This window comes from Apodemus sylvaticus, chromosome 14, assembly GCF_947179515.1.
Source record: "Apodemus sylvaticus chromosome 14, mApoSyl1.1, whole genome shotgun sequence".
Classification (NCBI taxonomy): domain Eukaryota; kingdom Metazoa; phylum Chordata; class Mammalia; order Rodentia; family Muridae; genus Apodemus; species Apodemus sylvaticus.
In genome coordinates this window covers 37,923,392-37,946,936 of record NC_067485.1, presented here as the reverse complement: position 1 = coordinate 37,946,936, position 23,545 = coordinate 37,923,392, and the positions used below count along the sequence as shown (strand labels likewise).

At 42.9% G+C, this 23,545-nt stretch overlaps 1 long non-coding RNA gene across 1 annotated transcript in view; it reads right to left on the bottom strand.

Annotated features, from left to right (window-relative positions):
* Nucleotides 1–498: 498 nt before the first annotated feature.
* Nucleotides 499–23,545, bottom strand: part of LOC127664885 (uncharacterized) — a 105,021-nt gene continuing 81,974 nt past the window's right edge. The window contains exon 3 of the long non-coding RNA XR_007973267.1: nt 499–542. This is a non-coding gene — a long non-coding RNA (uncharacterized LOC127664885). The remainder of the gene's footprint in view (nt 543–23,545) is intronic.

The window sequence follows — 23,545 nt, the reverse complement described above, 5'->3', positions numbered from 1 at the left end:
GGCTTAGTTATGACCGCTACTACACTGGGCGAAAGAAATGATACTTACATTTACAAAAAAAAAAAAAAATGGTTCTCATCTTTAAGGGACTCATATGGAAAAATAAATAAGTCAAAGCACTGTACATAGAGTTGGCAAAGGTGAAGCAGACTGGCCTGCTTCCTCAGAGGAAACCTTTAGCTTAAAATCAATGAAAAAGTTAATTTAAATGATGCACGTTTTAAATTACCAAAAGGTACACATATGAATACATAAAAGTAAAGCTATTATGATAGAAAAAATACACATATTTACATAAAAGTAAGCTATTATGATTGAAAAAATTTAAAAATGAAGACACCCAAAATAAATAGCTGTGAAGAGGAGAGGAATAAAGGGAAGAGGTTCATCTGGGACTTTGGGATAGCTTAAGCAAAATCAAGGCACAGCCTGGAGTAACACACACCATCACAAAGATCTGTCATCTAGAAACCCTCCCATCCAGGTAAAACCTCTTACCTGAACATGCTGGGTGTGAAGGCTTCTGCAGTCACGTGGGAGTACTACGAGAGAAAGGGAAACTGAGTTACACACTGTAAGGAACCAAGGTCCTTACAGGACCCAACACTGTCCTGGAGCCACACCAGAGCCTCACTGCAGAGGATTAACTCTCCAGATTCCTGAGCGAAGCTAGGAGCCTTCAGCAAGGATGGGCACAGTTCCAGTCTGACCGCTCCTCTCTAAGGCACGGCCAGCAGGACGTGGAGCCATCCCAAGCTGAGACTTTCATGATTTGGTGATAAAATTTCTCCAGGGTGACTTTCAAAGCTAAGAGGACTTGGCTACACCAGGGAAATTACTCCTGAGATGCCATGGTGGGTGTGTGCTGCCAGGCGGCGTGGGGATGGAGAGTGTACACAGCACCAATGTGTGTCATGTGCCCCATGTGCCCCAATGATCTTTTTTTAATGTGCATGGGTGTTTTGCCTGCATTATGCATGTGTGCCACTTAACGTGCCTGATGGGCATGGAGACCAGAGCAGAAGAGGGAGCTGGAACTGAGGTAATGGATAAGTTACACGTTGCCACACGGCTGCTGAAAATTTAACCAGGATCCCCTGGAAGAGCAGCCAGGGTTCTCTCTCCTGAGCCCTCATTCTCCAACCCTCACCTTAGCGATTTATGCAGCTGATTTCATTTAGTCTTTATGCAGCTGATTTCATTTAGTCTTTAAAACAACTTTGTAAACCTAGCGTCAGTAGGGCAGGGGAGATGGGCCAGCTGGTGGTACTTGCCATTCAAGCTTAAGAACCTGCATTCTACTCCTAAGACCTAGTTGGGAGGTGGGCATGCAAGCATTCTCTTGCACTAGGTGCTGGGGAGCAGACACAGGCAGATCCCTAGCTGCGTGCTAGCCTAGACTACTTGGTGGAGTCCCAGGTGAATCAGAGACCTTGCCTCCAACCCTGAGGTACAAAGAGCTGGAGAATGACATCCGATGTTGACCTCTGGCCTACACAACTTAGCACTGCCAGCAACAGAAGGCTCTAGGGCTACATTGGAGGATGTACAAAAAATTGTTCCTGTCACAGAAGTAGCAATGGCAGGCACAGATCAAATCCCCAGCTGGTGACGTCAGAGAAGAACTTCCTAACAGCACCATGGGTGCCAGGCCACCGCTGTTGTCACATCAAAACCCTAGTGAACATTGACTCTAGGACTTAAAAGTGAAATGCAAGATTATATCAAAGGTCAAGTTTGTTTTCTATGCCCGTGCTTATCTTTTTAAAACTCTGGTGTTTTATGAGCACATGTTTGATTACAAAATAATTACTCAATAGAGTAGAGAACAAAATTAGCTAATGACACTTTTACCCAGGCTCGGATATGCACACTGAGAATCCCAGCTTGGAGAGGAAGAAGCAGGAGGGTCTACAGTTGCAAGGTCATCCTTGGGTACTTAAAAGAGTTTGAGGCTAGCCTGGGTTACAGGGGACCCTGTCTCAAAAAAAAAGCAAACAAAAACTTGTATTTTACTTAAAAGCTTTATCTTTCCCTGATATCCCCTTGTAAACACACACGGAGTTCATAACTGCAAGTGTTTCTTGACACAGAAAGAAACTTGGAAGTTCGGTTATCCTTCACATATTTTGGTACATACTCCATAAAGTCCTTATTTTCTGAAAATCTAATTCCAAGAAAAAAGTAATTAGCAATTCAGGGAAGATCCAGCTATTTCCGGGTGACTTCTTTTTTTGTTTTGCAGGGGAAATAATTGTCTAAGGATTAGAAATGTACAATATTCCTCCAGGGCCAGGACGCTGCTGCATCTTCAGAAAATGAACACACATTAGAAAGCAACCATCAAGATCTTGGGGCTCAAGGTCATTTTTCTCTCCTTACTGGGCTATACATAATTGGCAAGGCACATTTGTCCTATAAATCAGGTAGCAAGAAAACTACTTGGTAGATCAGCAGTTATAACCAGGACACACCTGCTCTGGCTCCCTCCAGGTTTAAAATAATTCAGCATTATCAGCCTCTCCCATTAAGTACAATTAATATCCTGAGATGCAAAAAAAAAAAAAAAAGTTTGAGTAAATAAAATGGTTGCTACCACTACACACAGCAGAAAATACCAACTGTGCACAGGGTAGCAGCTTCCCAACTTCCCACTGACCTTGGGGTGCTAATGAGACAGCTCTGCAGAGACTGCATGGAAAAAGCAGCCTACACTTAGCTGGCCCTATCGCAAATTCAGACTCTTCTCCCTCACCACAGCAGGAGGGTCTCGCTAATTGGGATGTGCAGGAGACTTGGCTTGAAATGTGCTGCCCTGTACACGCCTCAGGAGAGTACTGAGCTATGGAGATACACATGCACGCGAATGAATGGTCACACGTGCATGCACGCACACACACTCTAAACATACATGCAAGTACACTTGCATACAAATACAAGTGCACACTCAGACACATTCTCCACACCCACTGCTCTTTCTGTGTTCTCCCCCAAAGCCCAGGTGGACACAATAAACGTAGTTTTTGATATTAAAGTATGTGATTAATTGGGGAGGGAAGCAGGTGGAGGTGATTTCTTGTAAGCATAAACCTCTCCCATAAGCCTGGTGGTAATGACCACAAACAGAAACAACAAAGGCTCCTGGTGAAAGGGGGCCCTCTAATCACATTAGCTTACAGTTCTAAAGGAAGATGGTTGCTCCGAATCTCTCTTTATACATAGCAACTTCAAAAAAAATCCCTATTTTCTTAGTACATCTTTATGGAGGAAAGCGTGCATGTCTTTGAAGGCTCACACAAAACAAACAAGAGTCTTTACAAGACCTCCCTGACCACCCAGGGAGAATCAAATAGTAATTTTTTTTCCTCCAGTAGGCCACCCCAGGATACCAGGAATAAAAAGGAAAGAGAGGAATTCATCAAGTAACCAGGATGTGCTTTTCAAGTGTGGCTCTCAGACTGTTTTAATCTAAATATTATGCTATAGTTTTCACTAGCAAAGCCCACAGAAATCTACTGATCCATTTAGTGGACAGAAGCTGTTTTTAAATCACAGAAAAACAGGTTAAAATCTAGGAAACGGCAGAGGGGAGGAAGATGGGGGAGGTTTTCTTTTTCAAATCCTGAGAAAGGAGCAGAGGCTTGAACCGTGATGATTATCGGAGCGGTGGAGGGCTGGACAGTGGGTGCTGAGGCCTTCTGATGAACGAACTGTTCAGTGGCTTCACTGATGAAGGCATGGGCGAGTGGAGCACGGCACCACGCGGAGAGCTAGGAGCAGGCAGAGTGTGTCAGACTCTTAAGGAAGACTTAGAGTCTACACATACTCACATGGACTCCGCTGCTCGAGTCTCTGCACAAACTCTCCAGTTAGACCAAATGAAAACTGGAGAAGGAGCCTTTCTAACTCCCCCAAGCTGTCTTCCCCTGACCGGTCCCTACTGTGGCCATTTGGGGACCCATGCTCTAGCCCCACACCCACAAAGTCCCTACGGTTTAAGTAAAGGTCACCTGCACTTGCTTCAGCCAGTCTACTGATGACTGTGTGTGTGTGAGAGAGAGAACATGGGTGCACATATGCCGGTGCCTCAGATGTCATTCTGAAGGAGCTGTCCACCTTATTTTTGACATGTGACTCTCTTACTGGACTAAGACTTGACAGGCTAGAAGGCCTGTCTCGATGTCACATCCCCATCCCCAGCATTTTACATGGATGTTGGGACTTTACCAACTGAGCCATCTCCTAGCCACATCATTTCCCTGAAATGATCTGCTGACCTTATCTCTCTACTGACTATTTTTGAGAAGAGCTAATTTCCTGCCTCAGTTTCTCATCCAATAATGCAGATTAAAAAAAAGTGAACACTGTTCACTATTGCAAATGTCAGGTGAACGAAGGCTGTTGATTAACTGACACTGTTGACAGATGTCAGTTGACTCAGAGCAAAGATCTCGCTAAAACTTTTCTTAATATCTACACCCGAACATACACATTATAAAATATCTCAAGATTTTTAACTAATATGATCCTTTAAACAATCCAAATGTGTGTGTGTGTGTGTGTGTGTGTGTGTATGAGAGAGAGAGAGAGAGAGAGAGAGAGAGAGAGAGAGAGAGAGAGAGAGAGAGACTGGTTCAGCAGTGGTGGTGCATTACTTTAATCTTGTGAGGCAGAAGCATGTGGCTCTCTGTATGTTTGAAGACAGCCAGCCTGGTCTACAGAGTGAGTTTTAGGACAGTCATGGCTTCACACAAAGAAACCCCATCGTGAAACACAGAATAAAAACAAAAAACAAAACAAAAAGGGAAAAAAGAAAAGAAAAATCCAAATAAAGCTAATCATTGTATAAAGAAAGAAAACCAACGCCAAATGAAATAAAGGCAAAATAATCACACTATTAATAACAGAAATATTCCTCCATGCTAAACTTTAATGAATGAGTTGGTGGATAGGCCAGAAGGTGGGATACAAGATGGATGGATGGAATGGAGAAATAGACGGATAGATACACTAACAATTAGACAAGACAAAGGCAGACCAATTGGCAACCAGCTAGATGATCAAGATGTCATCAGCAATTCAAACTCCCGACTGATAAGAATCCTCCCCTGCTGCATGCATCCCTCATGATCTTATATGCCAGAAAGACAGACAGACAATCATTTCTTTTGATTTTGAAATAAAATACAGATCAGGAAAACCTATCATACAAATGAATTTGAAATAGTATTCCTTTTCAACCCCAGGATTTCTTCAGTCATTTAACGTCCAATTGTGTTTAAAGCCTTTTCGTGGAGGCAGCAGCTTGTCTTCACCTTGTGAAGCCCATTCAGGCCCAGGTGTGCCTGAGTGGCACTACCACATGCCAATCACAAGCTCGTCCCCCCAGGAAGCACACAGACGGGCCATCCTTGTGAAGAGCTCCCAGCTCCATGTCAACTCTTGCTCTTCTCCTCCAGTCTGCCACCTCCATCTGTCCCCACATTTATTCAGCAAAGTGCGGCACCAGCATGAACAGCCCCATCACAGGAATAACAACAGAATTAGAAGGAAGGGAGATTCCAAAGTGGCTGGCCGACATTTGGAGGGGAAGGGCTCTGGACTGCAGGATCTACCTAATCCCTCTGCTCTCTAAGGCTCAGGCATGTCACACATGTTTCAGATGGGGACGGACTTCAAACGAGGACCTGGAGCATCAGAATTATTTCCAAGGATGTCTCCCTATTGGGCCACAAGACTGATAGGTACAGCTTCAGGAAACATTCTGCCACTTTGCTATTCCAAGTCCAAAAAAACAAAACCCGTCAGCTCAGTGCTGAGGAGATGTCTATCTACACTGGTAAAATGTCTGCCACACAAGCTGAAGAACCCAGGTTTAAATCTCCAACACCCATGTAAAAGGCTGAAGCTATCGGCCAGCCAGAGTAGGTGAACCAATGAGTGTCACCCATGTTCTGTGAAAGACCATGTCTCAAAACCTAAGGTGGAAGATGGCTAACTAAGACACCCAACATTGCACTCCGGTTCCACACACACATAATGTGCATGTAATGCGCACACACATGGATGTGCATCTACACACAGGTATAGGCCACAATCACATACACCATACATACAATCACATGGAACACCTACCTTCCTTCAGACCTCTTGCAATGTCACTAAAAACATGATCTGAGTAGTATGTCAAATAGAAAATGCATGGTGCTGGATGCTAGCAGGAGCCAGAGAGGCGCGACAGAAAGCGGACTCACAGCTAGACCCCAGGCTGAGCAGCCACAGCAGTGTTCCCATTACTCACAGTCTCAGTCACCAGCAGTCTCAATACAGTATGCTTAGAGTCCTTCAAGGAAAAAAAAAAAAAAAACACTCCAATCACATAGCTTTCATTATCACAAACTGTTGTAATTGTTCTACCTTATTATGGTACACCTGTTGATCATTTACTGCCCAATTTGTCAGTATTATGATAGGCATACAAAGGGTTCAAGAAATCACAGAGTTTGTATAATGTTTCCCATGTGGTGTGGGAACGTGCAGGGCTCTTTTCCCTAATAACGGTCCAGCCTTTTTGCTATATCAAGCTACAACATGAGGATTTTGAAGAAATCATGGCCTTCTCTGTAGCACAGACTCCTTCTAGATGAAGAAAATAATGGTTCAAAGCTTCAGAGCTTACCTGGGACCACGCCACCTAAAACAGCACTCACAGTACACCTTTGCCTCCACGTTAATGCATTATTTCTTTACACTTGTTGTTATCTGACATTTAATTTTATCTTATTACCATTATTCTTCACTCTCTTTGCCCCAAATCAAGTATCTCCCTAGTATAGGAATTACCTGTGCTGAACCCGTGCATTCTTGGGATCTAGAACAATAACTAACACAAATAGGTAATGAGTAATTACTCAAAAAGTGACTGATATGTACTTCCCATATCAGAAGCTTATTGACGTGTTCCTATCTCGCTCAAACCCTAAGGACAATGTTTTGTCTACCCCAAAACAACAGGACAGTCGCCCTTCATTAGCCACAAGGAACTGGTGCATGAAAAGTTCCAGTCCCTGATTTTAACCCCCACTTCCAGTATCCCTTAAATCATCTCTGGGTCATGAAAGGTCCTAAACATAGCATAAGCACGATGTAAATAGCTGATATTCTCTTTTGTTTATGGATGACAACAGAAAAATCAACCCACATACAGCCAGGGCAGACATAGTTCACTCTCTATACTTGGTCGGTCCTGGGGTTATAACTCAGGACCAGACCCAAGAGCAAGAGGGGTGTTCTGAGCAATTTTTGCAGCTGGCACACTTAGCAGTGCAGGCAAGAGTGTGGAAGCACAGAAACCACATCAAAGCAAGGAATGACTGAAGCTTCATCCGCAAAGGCAAGGACACTGCTTGGGAACAGACGGGCCTAGAACTGAATAAAGGCTGTCACCTCATAGAAGAGCTGGAGCTATCAGGTAACATGTATCTTTTATTTTCGGCCATATGGGTACTCCTGCCACACATAGTTTAAAACAAAGTTAGAATTACCCTAAGAAAAATTACACTGGACATGGGAGTGAAATCCTGGCCAGAATCCTTCCCACTGGAAGATCTGTGCAGAGCAGACATGCTGGTCAACAGGAAGACTAAAAAGTTCTCAGTAAACAGATTTCCGTAAAAGTAGCAAACAGAAAAAAAACATCTTGCAATGACTGTCTCCTACTGTCTTCTGTTGCTATGACTGAATACCACATTCTGGGGGAAAATATAAGTAAAGAAGGACTTTTTTTTTGACTCACAACTGTGAAGGCCAGGAATTGCAGGGACAGAGACTAGCAACTGCTGAAGGACTAGTTGCATCGGACAAGGCACAGAGCCTGGCACACCACCACAGTGCAGACTGATGGCTGTAGCCCCTCCTCATTCTCCTCTAAAGCCACTAATGCATCATGGGAACTCCACCCTCTAACCTCAGCTAATCCTAAGGAGCTCCCAAGGCTCTCCTTCCAAATATCATTAACACATGAATTTGAGGATTACATTTCCATTAAGTGAACTTTTGGGGTAACATAGGCAAACAGTAACGAGGATATTTAAAACTCTAGTATCTCAATTCTCTCGTCATTTAGAAATCATCTTGTCTACACAGACTAGAATGAGGTTAACCACTAACTTAGCAATGTGTGGTAACGACCTCAGCTCTTCCCAGATTTGTTTGCAATAAGTGAAATTTTGGTTCAGTTGCAAAACCATACCTGAGCTAAAGCCTTGACTTCCCATGTTACTGCAAGACTTGGTGTGATGGGAAGTTCCCAGAGAGAAGTCACTTCTTCCACTGAACTTGCTATAAGGTTGATTAACTGCTTAGAATTTCAGTCAATGTGTAGAGGTGCAATGGCCAGGTTCTAACTACAAACTGTCTTGGATGACGTTGAGTTCCCTCCAATAGCCGCTCTGTGTTGAATCTACCATCCTCCCTTTACCATAAGTTACTTCCCTGATATACCTTCCAAGGTAAATGAAAAGTGTCTTGGTTTCTGACTTTCTTTGGTCTATTACTACAGAGCCCTCATAAAACTCCTGCCACACCGGAACATGGAATTGGGGGTAACCTGAATATGTGTCCCTAGGCCATGGGCACACACATTTGGTTCCAGAATAAAAATTCTCTCATTTTCTTTCAGGATTCTATTCTTACCTTTTCCCAAAACTGAGACATTTTTCTCAGCAAGAAGACATTAAGTAAATACAGTATAAGTACTACTAATAAAAGCATCAATACCGCTAAAGGTTGCATGGATTCTATAGATAGAATGATCTATTTAAACAATAGTCCATTTTCTTTATAAGATAATGCACTCAAACATTAAAAAAATATGTTTTGTAGCGGGCCCTAGTACACAGCTATAATCCCCAGCACTCAGGAGGTTGAGGCAGGAGGACTGAATCCGAGATCATCTTCACCCACGTCATAGTTTGCCAGTCTAAGGTACAGGAGACCTTGTCTCAAAACACAAATGTGCCTGTCTTCCCCTCTCTAGGTAAGCTTCAGCTTGGCTCTTGTGTGAGACTTTGAAGTAATCCCACCTCCTCGAATGGTTTTCAGTTACAGGAAGGAGACTGGGGACTGTATACAAGAAAGGCTGAGGAAGCAAGACAGGGAGCCAAGAAGGGGAAAGAAAAGGGGCGGGGGACTGAGGGGGAGATGGAGCAGGCTCAGAAAACAGGGCCACAAAGGAGGCCGTGCTCTGTTCCCAGCGAATCCCAGACACTTGAATGCCTCCTAGCAGAGGGCCAGGACACAAAGAGCAGATGATGTCAGGCATTTTTCCTTTTTCTTCAAGCGCAGCAGTAGCATCTGGCAGAATATGTCCGCCCGTCTGTCTTCCCCTCTGGGTCCAGTAGCTCTTCCCCTAGCTCCCATTGGCAACTCTGCTCCCCCAGGCAGTTCTCATCCTTACCGCCCCCCCATTCAGCAGCAGCAACAACAAAGACATTTATGAGGGCCTATCAACATGGGGCCCTCTGTGAGACATGGTCCAAACCCAAGCCATGAGACTGGATTTCATCTTTTAAGAAGGGTCTCAACAAGATTCTTGTTTGGTTTTAAAATTTTGACCAAGAGAAAGGCTCATACCCTATAAAACAGCAGGTCTGTGGCTCTGGGCACAAAGAGTGACATGTATTCTAAGTCATTATAAATTAAAGGGGGTCCTTTCCACACTCTGACACTGTCTCTGGTGAAAGCAGGAGATGATTTCTATGTCAGCGAGCCCAGGTCTTCTGAGGAATGCCTTCCACAATGCCAGTTCATTTCATGCTATTTTTATTTACTTGGTGGTGCCCCTCCACCTTGAAATAGCATGTCCTTATTAAAGACACTTAAACATAGATCGATAAATATCTGCCATGTGCTACTGACATGTCTGTGTATATGTCAGTATGCATGTGTGTGTGTGAGCACGTATGCGTGTGCGTGTGAGCGCGTGTGCGTGCGTACGTGTGTGTGTGTGTGTGTGTGTGTGTGTGTGTGTGTGTGTGTGCATGTGTGTGTCTGATTATGTCCTGGAATAACTGGGCCACATACATTATTTCCTGCAGGACAATGTTCAAGTGCAAAGAATATTAACCACAAATTAGGAACTAAACAGGCGTTCAGTGCAGCCTTCCTAGTGATAAATGAATATGTAAGAAGTTAATTTTACTCTAAGATATGTCTATCTCTGTATTTCAAAATGCAAGAGGCTCATGATTATTATTGTAGTGTGGAAAATATCTGAGGGTTTCTTACAGGGAAGTTCAAATGGTAGAAGAATGTTTGAAATTTTCTGTCTTCCTGAAGATCAGAAAAGCCTTGCAGGCTAATCCGTTCTCCCTCAACAAAGGGCATCTGCAAGGCGTCATCCCCTGAAAAGAATCATTCTGACAGACCTAATGTATTCTTTTCAGCAAAGCCTGTTCAGAGGACTCCACAGAAAACGCATCACTGGCCCCGGGATGGCGCCCATCTAAACCGTTATAAATAGGTGAGGCCAAAGCACCTTCAATATATTCCAGATATCATATTGAGCTAGGAAACAGCAATGATATCCCTGAATGGTATATACTTTTCACACTCCCTTGGTGGAGTGATATTAAACTGATATTTAAAAGAGTTGCCACACTTTCAAAGACCACCTCCCAGGAAAGTCACTCTGAATCCCGCTCGGTCAAAAATGTCCTTAAGTTGAGAAATTCTACACAGCATCAGTGATATAATTGAAACCCATTATTCCAAGAATACATTCAGCATAGCATTGTTGTAATAAGGCACCTTTCCCCTGCAACTTGGTGCATTTTGTAAACATTCTCCCATGCTGGGATAATATGGTGAGAAAATTGGAATATAAGGAATGTTAATAACTTGTCTCAGGTCACTGGTCAGCTTGAGTGATAGATCGAGATGTAAATTACTAATTCTAGCCCACTGATCTAACACATTAAGCATATAACTTTCAATTAATAATTTGGAGAATTCTATTTCAGGGCATGACTGAGGAGGCCCTTTATTGGCTATTCTGTCACATTCTGGGTTTGCTCTTTTTCTGCTTTCATTGCTGCCTTCCCTTCTATTAGTGAAGGTGAGTAACCATTTCCACACATGGTCTCCATGCCAGGATCCTCTGTTCCCGCTTCTTCTACCATGAGATAACAAAATAAAACAAAACATATGGCCGCAACCATTGGTCCATCCTATCCTTTCCCAGCATGGGAAGCAACAAGGTTCTCTAGAGCCTATCAGAGAAAATTCTCTTTGTAGCAATCTCATTGTTCTTAATCCTCAATATATCTTATGCATACACGTTTTGTGGAAGTTTGAACATATATGCATGGGTGGGTGCCTATGTTTATATGTGGATGTGAATGTACAGTCCAGAGACTGGATCTCTTTCTCCATCTTTTTCCTTCTTATTTTTTGAGACAAAGTCTCTCACTGAGCCGGGAGCATATAACTTTGGCTATGCTGGCTTACCAGTGAGCCTAGTGGCTCTTCACGTCTCTACCTCCTCAGTGTTGGGATTATAGGCAAGGGCTACCATGCCTAACTTTTACATGAGTACTGAGGATTTGAACTCATGCCCATATACTTGCCAAGCAAACACTTTACTGTCTGAGCAATCTCTCCTGCCTCGTCCATACTTTCCTTTAAAAGAGGAGAGAGAGATTTAACTTATTTTTACATATGTGTGCATTCCTGTCTGTCTGTCTGTCTGTCTGTCTGTGGTAGGGGTAGGGTTGCCTGAGGAGTCCAGAAGAGGTTTTCAGATGCCATGGAGGCCGAGTTACAGAAATTTGTGAGCCACTTAATAGAGGTAGAAGTGCTAGAACTGAACTGCAGCTCTCTAGGAAAGAAGCAACCACTCTTTATCAGTTATCCATCTCTCCAACCTCATTCATTCATTCATCCATCTATTCATTCATTCGGCTGGCTTAGATCAAGCTGGCCTAAAACTCATAGAGTTCTACCTGCCTCAGCTCCACCCTCAGCCCCAAGTGCTAGGATTAAAGATATCTGACAGCATGTCCAACTCTGTTTTTATTATTTTTATATGTATGAATATTTTGCCTTCGTGCACAACTACTCAAAGAGGCCAGAAGAGAGCATCATTACCCCTGAAATTGGAATTACAGAAGATTGTGACCTACCATTCTGGCCAACTAGGCAGTGGGAGAAAGCCTCCAGGGCCCTTAAGTCCTACACTACCTCTCTAGCCCATCCCCGGCACAATCTTGATAAACAAGGATCTCCTCTTCCCATTTTACTTCTGTATTTTTTTTATTTATTTTTATTTCATGTGCATTGGTGTTTTGCCTGAATGTATGTCTGTGTGAGGGTGTCAGAACCTCTAGAACTGGAGTTAGAGACAGTTGTGAGATGTCATGTAGTTGCTGGGAATTGAACCCAGGTCTTCTAGAAGAATAGCCAGTGCTCTTAACCTCTGAGTTAAGGGCTCTAGCCCCACTCTCCATATTTTAATTGTCTCTTCATAGACAGCATACTTTCTCCTTGCCCTTGTTCCTTAAACATATACTCAAATGATTAAGATATTCGCTGCTGAAAAAAACTTCATGGTGCTCTTGGTCCAAACCTGCCACCCCCGCCCCCCATACAGTCAGCTGAAAAAGCTGCACCCAACTTCCTCTAATGATTTTGGGATAAAATCTCACTATTAAAAAACAAAACCTACTCCGCCGAGAACTCCCAAAGCTGAGCTAGACGCTCACATATGCATTTGTACATCTTCCCAATTCTGTACCCTAGATGGACCGATACAAGAAATAAGCCTTCTCTGGACAAACAAGTCTTTCCAATGTTGGGTAGCATCCCATTAAGCATTCCCCTTCACGCCCTCTGCTTTCTGCTCATATGCAGAGAGATTTCAACTCTTTGTCATGGAAGGTGGATTACACTTCCTTCACCATCTGAATAAAAATCTCTGATTTGGTACTGTCCAATTATAAATTATGTCATGCACACAGAGATAATGATCACATCTACATAGAAAACTAGAAAAACAGAGAAGGGTTAGGACAGATTCACCAAGCTAGCCTCGGGTAGTGGGGATGGAGGGGATGGGGGTCCCCCAAAGGTCATGCAAGGTACCCAAGTCAGAGCCCCACGTGACTCTCGTACTGTTTAATCTATTAACATTAGGTTCCTAAAACTGCATTCATTCTGTCAGGACCATCTCACTTCAGTTTGTTTATTTCATCAAACACTCTCTAAGAACTAACCCACTTTTTCTCTTCCTGACCAGAGATTTCTATTTGAAGCAGGGCCAGACACATCACAACGAGATATTTCATTCAGTACATACATTTGGTTATGTGTATTTACTTATTTGTTTACTTACGTGCATGCCACAACATGCATGTGGAAGTGGCATCAACCTGTAGGAAGCAGTTCCATGTTTCTACCATGTGTGTTCTGGGGATGAGACTTGGGTCTTTAGGGCAAGCAGGAAAGTGACCTTTACCTCCCGGGCCTTCTCTCCAGCCCTACATACATAGTTTAGATTTTGTTTAAATAGATTTCTTAATCCACACGTTATCTGTCTCCAAGACAGAGACTCCAATTTGGAGACTAGAGATAGAGATCAGTGGGTTAGGAGGGTTTGCCTAGAATACAAAAGAACCTGGGTTTGATTCCCAGTCCTGCAAAAATCAGATGTAATGGCCACACTCGTAATTATCCCAGCATTCTTGAGGTAAAAGCATAGAAGCAGAAGATCATAAATTTAAGACCTTTAAAGGAAAAGCGAAACAAACAAACCTATTATTCTGTCAATAGCAATGTGTCAATACAGCATCAAAAAATGCACTGCAGGTTGGGCACACGCACAGTAGGGCTTCCCAAAAGTATGTAGTGTCAGTATTGACAAAGTCATGGCTTAGAGATTTGTGCTTGGCTCTAAAAAGGGACAAACCTCACCTGAAGAGGAAGTTTATCTTTCTGTCTGTTTATCCCCACAAAGTCTAAACAGGCGGTCGAGCTGGGAAACCAACCACAAATAAACCATTCTAAACATGTCTGGAGGCGGGAGGAGGGTCTTGGAATCCCTCTGCCTATCAGAGTTACTCGGCCCAGACCCTCAGCTCTCAAGTTATAAACACTTAAACAGCAGCGCATGGTTTTACTTAAACTAGGGTTTGTTTTCAGATTAGACTTTAACATTTAATAAATTTCCCATCAGAATATGGTAAAAATGGAGTGGTTTTATTTCGAGTACCAAAGTCAAGCTGTGTTAGTGAATAATGGTGCTAGCCATTATTCAGTCCCAAGGAAAGGTCAAGACTCTTGGATTCTCCTAATCCTCTTTCTGAGGCTGGCATTCCTGGGAATTCTGGAAATTTACATATTCTTTCTCGACCACAAAGCTGTCACGGGGCTCCAGCCAAACTCTTGTCACTGGCCTCCACCAGATTCAAGCTGATTTATGTATATGCCACTGAGCAAGAATTCACCTTGGAGACACCGAGATTTGCGGTGGCAACCCTCCCGTGGAAATTAAAGCAGCCCCTTCCTTTCCTGAAGGTGAGGTGTTTCTCCTCCTCTCCCACCTCTCCAGCTGCAAGCCCGTAAATTTAAAACTCGACACATTAAGGAAAAGACGGCTCAGGCCCCTCTGGATCCAATCCATTTTTAAGTGTGCTCTCAGAGCTTGGCCACTTTACAGATGTTGAAGGAATGAAGTAAGAGGAGAGAGGGGAGTCTGACATTAGCCGAGAAGCAGATCTGTGGAGGGGGAGATGCTGAAGAGAAATATCAAGGCAGGATGCATTATGTAAACTAACCAGATGGATAGAACAGCATAGAACGACAGACAGCCTCTCTGTACAATCTGAAGGCGAAACAGGAACTTGCACTTGGAAGCAAGACAAGCCTGTATGGTAAAAGACAAGCTAACGCTCTAAGGCCATCTTTATACGCCATCTTTATACTCATTCTCCCTATCCTGACCATACAAGTAAGGAAGGGTAATCTTCCATGAAATGTAAATATAATCTCACCAAACTACCTGAATTGTCTTCCTGCCTCTATAAATCAGGGAGGGAAAAAAAAGTGACCTGTCATCTCCACGCAGGCCCTACCCCATATCAGCAGCCAAGACTCTTGTGTGGCACTAACCCATGAGCCTGGCCAATCCTGGGGGGCTTTAATTCTGTAGTGACAACTTCGACAGTGTGAAAGGGACAAGAAACACTTGTTTATCTCACACTAATAGAAGCAAAAGAAATAAAGAAAGCCAATGCCTAATTCTGATTTATACCCACTTTAAAAAAAAAAAAAAATCAAAAGACCAAGCAAGCAAGTAAGATGCCTGACAGCCCAGTTGTGATTCTTAGGACCCACATGGGAGAAGAGGAAATGGCCTCTCAAATTGTCCCCTGATCCCTATGTGTAAGAAAAAAATATTTATTAAATTAGAGAAGTCCATGTTTGGAATCAGTAATAATGGTCTTGCCTAACAGGAATAACCTGAGCTCCTACTCAAGTTTAACAAAGAATCAACCAACAAAGATGTCACAGAAAACAATTGGAAAGAAATGAAAACAATGCCAAATTGATATCTAATAATGGGCCAGATACACATAGGTACTCAATAAATTATCAAAATTAACCTTTAAAAAAAATAAACAATAAGCACCATCTCAGAGGCAAAGGGAGGGGGAGGGGAGGATGTGAAGAACTCTGGGAGGGGGGCAACATTTGAAATGTAAATAAATAAAACAATTAATTTTTAAAAAGTAATCAATAAATTGAAAATTTTCTCTCTCCAGCATTAGGAATGTGAGAAGGGACCCATCAACTATTAATACAGAAGCTTCCCACAAGACCATGACCCAAAGGCATGAGCAATGGAAAGATCTGGTGATTCGCAACAGTTAAGCCAAGTCACTTCCCAAATAACAGGTGTTGTCATCCCCTGCACCAGCCCCTTGGCTCAGCGAGGCAAGAGGCAAACATGTGAGCTCAGAATGGTGGCGCCACATGACAACCAGACAACCACCGTGAAGTTCTCTAAAGAGGCAGCATGTAGGTAGACGTAATAAGAAAAACCATCCTGACCAGCTTGCCTTAGCAAGACACAGGACCCATGCCACGTTTGACCAAGTACAGGTAGTTCTTGAATTCTCTCTGCTCTCTAGTGAGCTAGGCCGAACTGTGCCCTCATCTCTCTGGCAATCTGTCTTTGCTGACCACTGCCTGTAGCAGGCATGGTTAATGCCTTTCCGTTCTTTTCAGAAGCCTTGCTGTTTCACAGGTGTGTCCAGGACTGTATCGTTTTACATTTAGAAATAAACTGATCTATTTTGAATTCCCTGGCTACAAAACATGGAACTGTCTGAGCTCGGCTGGGTCCTTTATAGTTTTCTCAGGTTCCTCTACTTAAGAGAAATTAAAATTTAATCTTCTCATTGACCTATTTTTAATTTTTCTTTTGAGAAAGAGAATCATGCCATATAAGGTTGCATGGCGCTGTCCAAGGCTGTCACACACAAGGATACCAAATGAACTGGGCATAAAAGGATCAGGCTTCCTACGACAAAGTCTTGAACAAAAAGAGCCCTCCCCCACCAAGATAACTCAAACAGTTAAGAGTGACTCTGCATAGCTCTGGAAGGTTTTGTTTCTTAGATTACAAAGGTGAGTTGCTTTTTGTAAACAAGATATTAAACACCACTCTTTCTTTTCTGAAAAGCTTCATTCAGTTCTCCAATATATCCATTCTGTGAAAACACTTTTCATTTGTTTTAGCTTTAAAAATAATGACATACAATTCTTGTTACACTCCACAATAATGCCTACCCAGATGGGGTGGGGGGGATTTGAGATATTTGACCCCTACAGGTACAATTTGAAAAGGAAACAGCATCATATACCATGTGCCACAGGACAAAGTTTCAGAGCACATCTGCAGCGTGTGAGGGCTATACCCATAAGGCTGTGGGGTGTGTAAGCACACAACAAAAAATCACTCCCCAAACCATTTCTCAGCTCAGGGATAGAGGACTGCATGAGACAGAGCAGCAGAACAAGGCCTTTAGAATGTTGGGAGGAAACAAGTATTCATAATAAAATTCTCTGAAAGAAGAAGACCACATCTTGTACAAAATCCTACATTAACGTGGCTTCAGCTCTACACGCAAAGAACAAAACAGCAAACTGTGTCTTGTGGCAGGGAGGCTTCCTCAGCTCTTCACAATAGTGAAGCATGTTGTCCTGGGGGGGTGGGGAGAGAGAGAGAGAGAGAGAGAGAGAGAGAGAGAGAGAGAGAGAGAGAGAGATGGGGGAATCTGGACCCTCTACAAGCTGAGGAGCAGCTGGGAGCAAGGGCCACCTGCAGTGACTGACCGAGAGGGCAGCTTCACCCTTGAAGACAATGTCTTGCTCAAGCTGCAAAAGAATTCATTGCCGGGTTTCCTCTGCAAGCTGGACCTGCCTAGTGCCTTAGTTCCATGGCCTTACAAAACAACCTTGCCCCTTTTTTCTTACCCTACTAATTACAATGGCAAACACAGAAGGGCTGTTTCACTCTCCTCCCCCAGCCCACCCCATCCACACCTCTCCACACCATCCCTCTTGGGCAACTTTTCTCCTCTGAACTCAGTTTTAAAATGTGCATAAAGGTCTTCTACCCAGAGTGAAGAAGCAAGAATTAACTGGTATTTCTCCTGAGGGATTTAAAACAGTCTGAGCCCCCTAGCCCAGAGGAACAAAAAAAGCATACCAAAGAATGTATAGTTTTGTGTCATTGCTAGTTCGGGCCTCTAAAGCCATCCTAGGAAAATACAAAACCTGTACGTGGGGGCCTCTGAGTTAGGGTTAGCCGGCCTCGTCATCCATCAGACCTGCGGCACTATGGACAGGTTGTCCTGGAAGCTGCAAGCGCATTTCTCTTCAGCTAAGGCGATGGCTACAAACAAATACGGTGTTTACATTCTGCATGTGGCTATTGGTTTTGCTCTCTTACTGGGCAACAATTCTGAGACACTTGTTCTCCGTTATCAGAACAATAACTGCCCATCTGAACAGCTACAACACGCTCCTGTGCCAATATTTGATGAATAAATTATGCTGAATCGTAAAGCACTAGGCTCCTGCTCTATCTTCACACACACACACACACACACTTAACATAGATCTTACTATTACACGCCATTGAAGGTATTTATTTATTAATTTACTTATTTACTTATTCATTTATTTTGAGATATGGTTTCATACCTCTACCTCCCAACTGTGGGATAAAGATCATGCACCACCACACTCAGGGATATTTTATTTTAAATGTTTTTGTTGGTTGGTTGCTTTCAGACAGGGTTCTCTACACAGACCTGGCTGTCCTGGAATTCACTATGTAGACCAGACTGGCCTCAAACTCAAGAGATCCACCTGACTCCGCCTTCTGAGTGCTGGGACATGCTCTACAAGGTTCAGCAAAGATTTTTAGGATGGGGAAGGGTGAGGCACACATAAAGGTACACATGTCTGGGGAATATGTCTGGAGGTCACAAGAGGGCGCTGTATACTCTAGATTATGAGCCACCTGCTGTGTGGGTGCTGGGAACTGAATCCTGTTTTTCTAAAGAGTAGTAAAATAGCTTCTAGCTCTGTTAGCAGCTGAGACATCTCTCTCCAGCCCCAAGGATTTTCTTGTAAACCAATGCCTCTCTGATGGAAACTCTGCTTGATAAATTAGCACCTGACTCCATCTGCTCTGAATCTTGTTCATCTTTTGTGGATCCGCTTAAATTATATTTTATTCCCTGATAGGATCCTTCATCCTAGACACTCTGACTAAGGAATTCTTACTGCTATTTATCATTCTGTCACACCAATATAAATTCGTTGATCTTTAACTTTTTAAACCCCCCACCGTGTGTGTGTGTGTGTGTGTGTGTGTGTGTGTGTGTACGTACATGTGTACATGTGTGAGTTTGGGTATGTATGGGGGGATTCCTATGCACATGTATGCGGAGGCTATCTTCAGAAAGGTCACCCTCCTCCTCTGAGGTGGGATCCATTCACCTGGACATCACCAATTAGGCAAGACTGGCTGGCTGGCTGGCTCTGCTTCCCAGCAGTGTACAACATTATAAGCAAGTACCACCATGCCTAACATATTTATGCATGTTGTGGGGACAGAACTCAGACACTTTTACTTGCATGGCAAAAACTTTAATATCAGAGCTGTCCCCATATCCTTTATCTATAACTTTAATGCCTTTGATACTTGAGAATGCTCTCCTAATTTGCCTGTGGCCCCCTTATTCTTAGAAGGAACAAGGTTGTCTTGCCTCCTGCTTTTCTCTTCTTACCATACACCAGGCAATGGGCCAAAGCTTCGAGAATGAATGGGTGAACAAAACCAATGATCACAAGCCATGGCATTTGAAAACGAGCTTTGGAACCAGCCAACCATGTGTTAAGGTGATTTTCCTTTGGAGGTTCCAAAGGCTTCTTAAGCAATCCCACTAACTCAAAGGAGAAAAAATGACTTGAATGTTGGAAAAGCAATCAATACGGAAGAGTAGCCTCATGTTGCACTTAGTATGTTTAGAAATAACACTTAATCAAATATGATCCAGTCATGAAAATATGTAGGATATGTAGGATAGATTTTGGTCTACAGATCTCAGAGTTCCATAGTCAGAGGTTAATACAGTCCAGGCTCATGTGGACATAGTTTGGTTTTCCTTTACTTGTGTAAAGCTACTGTGTTTCAGAGTATCCCAGAATATAGCAGTGAGGCGTTCCTAGGTGAGCTTCAATAAGGAAACTCTGTCCTGCACTTGCGGCCATGAGCTCAGGGCACAGCAATAGCAACCCCCAACCCCATGACAATCACCCTGGACACACGAAAGCCTCTCTGTTCACCCATGAATGCATCCCTGACAAACATTCTATACATGCCACAAGGTGGAAACACGGGAGAAGTAACCAGAATATGAGTGAGTCTTCTACTTTGCAGCTGGGCCTGTGCATAGAAGTGCCACCCCCTCCCCCAGTAACAGATGGTCAAAGTAATCAAAGCCTGCCGTAATATAAAACCAAAAAAAAAAAAAAAAAAAAAAAAATCAACCCAGATACAATCCAAGAGACAGAAAGACAACTAACAGGCCTAAAATTGGAGTATTCTGCATGACTAGTTTATTTATTGTGGGAGAGAAATACGTATTATTCTAGCTGGTCTCAGAATCTCTCTTGGGGAGGAGATAATCTTCATTTAGGAAAATATCTTTATGAGCTGTTTGAGGGCAAGGGGAGGCGAGAGAGAAGGAAGACAACCTTTACAGGCCGGCCTCTTATAATGGGATGGAAATTTGAGAACAAAGGGGGTTGGGAGGAGAGAGAAAAAGAGCAGGCAATTTGCAAAGCCTTGGCTAGGGATGGAAAATAGCCCCACTAGACAAGACTAGCGGGGTGCTTACTCTGCCATTTAGAATTATTCTTAGTCCTGGGATTTTCACTCTTGACAAATGTGGGTAAAATCTCCACACCCATAATCTGTTGTGTGATTTATGCAGATTGTGGAAAGTCTGTTTGAGTGGGCACAGCACTGAGAGCAGGAGCTAAAGGAAGAAATAAGACACACTCAGGAAGAAAGGGACACAAAAGGAGACCTGGTCAGCAGACCCTGAGAAGACAGAGAATTCTTCACAGAGGATATTAAGATTTTACATACATCCAAAAATGAATGAAACCGACATGTAAGGAAACATGGGCAAAATCCTAAGAGGTCCGCAGCTGCTTTCACAGGTGCAGTGTATATAGAGTACAGAGGTGCTAGGAACACATGAAGACACATGTGCCTTATCATAAAATGTGCTTGTATCATAAAAATGAGGCATACTTTAGCTCTGGGAACCCACCTTTGAGGATCTACCCCCTTAGATCCTTTTCTTTGTGTATGGTCACAAATGACCCAGTGTAGGGTCACCAGACCCTGACCCTGACCCATCAGAGACCTAGTTTGTAAAAGAAACAGGGGCTGATAGCTCTGTGGTAGAGAGCCTGCTTAGCATATACAGATGCTGGGTTCATGGTCTAGTACCACAGAACAAAGTTTTAATTTGATTAATTTGAATACATTAATGGTATACAATCACTGTATGCATACTTTTGTCAGAGATGTAGTATTTTCAGGAGACTACAAATTAATCATAGAGAAGCTCTTTTACGTATAAAATATGTAGACTGGAATGTCTCATTTAATTACAAAATTGTTCTTCCCAATCTGTGTATCTGGGCTGTTTTTCCTGTCCTTAGAGCTGCACTGACTATTCTCAGTACTAACTGTTATTCTGTGTTTAGTGGGTGGCATGTGGCTGGGGGTTGGGTAGCACAGGGCCACAGCTTCATATGTGAACCATGATCCTAAGGCACATCCCTCACACGCCCGAGGCTGCGAAGGCTGGGGTCATTTATAAGAATACCAGAGATCTGCTCACCAAGTTGCTTATTTTAGTTTTCATGTGGGCTGGTGGCTTTCTTCCTGAAATTTGAAATGAAGGGACAAATGACTTGAGATGCTTACCTAGAAGTAATTACAGTGTTTGTGTAACTCTTGACCAGAGTGCCATATTTGTTAATATGCATACTACTAGTAGAATTCCCTTTACAAAAAAAGAACTTTTGTTGGATGACTCTATCACCTGATCCCATTAAATTCAACTATAGCTGATGGTGTCAAAAGCTGGCAGGGAAATGGTTAAAACCTCTACTTCTGTCCTTAATTATATTTAAATTAATTTTAGCATGCAGACTGAGTGTGTTCACAGAGCTATGGAATAATCCACTGTTCTAAGAACCACTAATTCCTAATTGACGTAGTAGTTTATAATTGTATTTTCATAGTGTTTAGTAAAAACATTCAGCTTGTTAAAAAAAAAAAAATTAAAGGCCCATAATATGAAACTTATGATCAAAGAAATCAGCTGAGATCTATTTGCAACACATTTTTCCTTTCTGAAAAGGGGTTGAGGGGGGCACTCATCGTCTTATTTGGGTAACACAAAGGCAATTTTTAAAGCTCTGGTACATGTGCAAAGTTGTACAAAAGAACAAAGCCTAGTCTTTGTGGCAACACGTGCCTTCTCAGGAAATACATCCCAGCTATCTCAGTAGATAGACTCAGGATCCTAGCACTTTGAAAATGTGTCTTATATCCCTACATTGTACTAAATCTAGAACTCCGGCACAAATGGAAGCTATCTTTGAAAGCAAAAGAAATAAATTACTTTCCACAACAAAAAATAATAAAGAGAACTGTAGAAAACAGTTACATTGAAAATAGTAGCCATAGGCAAGAAAATTGATGAGACAGAAAGGGCCTCATTAAAAATTCAGAGGGTATTGGAAAAGGTAAATTCGATTTGCTCACCTTCAGCAAATATGCTGAAGGACATTTGATGAATATAACAGGTGAAACAATGTCCCTATGAAACTGAAAAGTTGACATATTCTGGTATCTTTAGTCTAAAAGCTAAAATCCACTTACTGTAATATAAGGTTTATGTGAATCAGTAACTACAGATCACTAAAGGAAACAAACTATGGGTTAATCAGATACTCAAAGCCACAGTTCTGGTGACCAACATGCCAAATGATAGTAACATACACCACCTTTGTGTATGCCACAGGTCTTCACAACTGTAAGACAACACTAAAACTACCCCATCAACACAGATAATAATCAGAGACCCTGAAAGTTCTTCTGGTCCAGTCCGGTCCTGAAAAAGGTAAATTGATCACACCTAATCAAAAAGTCCCAAATAACTCCAGATTCAGAAACTTCTCAGACATCAACATGGCGATGCAAATGGGAAACCCCATACTTGCGGAACGGGGAATGGTCAAGAGGTAGGTACACAAACGGCATTGTAAAAATAATCTCAGGCTACATGAACAATGTATGGATAAAACATGAGTGAATTTCAGGGTTGGACTTGTAGCCCATCTCCAGGATATCTCATCATGTATGTGTACATAAATGTCTCAAAGTCTGAAAACGTCACTGCGTGAACCATCTGTGGTGCCCGTGCTTTTCAAACCATGGATGCTTAGCTGGTGTTGCTACCGGTCCTGGGCTTTCTCTAACTCAGACCTTTGCTCCTGAAAGCATTGCTCTCTTCCTAACTCCCCACCCAACACTCCTCAGCTTTCGCCACAGTGCCAACACCATGCAAGGCAGTCTCTCCTGTATGACAGTTCCCTATTGTAGTTTATCCTAAATGGACCCAGGCTAAAGAAATGCTTGCTTTACAGAATACAGCCTCACAACCGGGCGGTGGTGGCGCACGCCTTTAATCCCAGCACTTGGGAGGCAGAGGCAGGTGGATCTCTGAATTCGAGGCCAGCCTGGTCTACAGAGTAAGTTCCAGGACAGCCAGGGCTACACAGAGAAACCCTGTCGGGGATGGGGGGGGGGAGGGAGAGGGGGGGGGAGTCGGGGAGACAAAAAAACAGAATACAACCTCACATGCCCTGGAGCTGCTGTGTG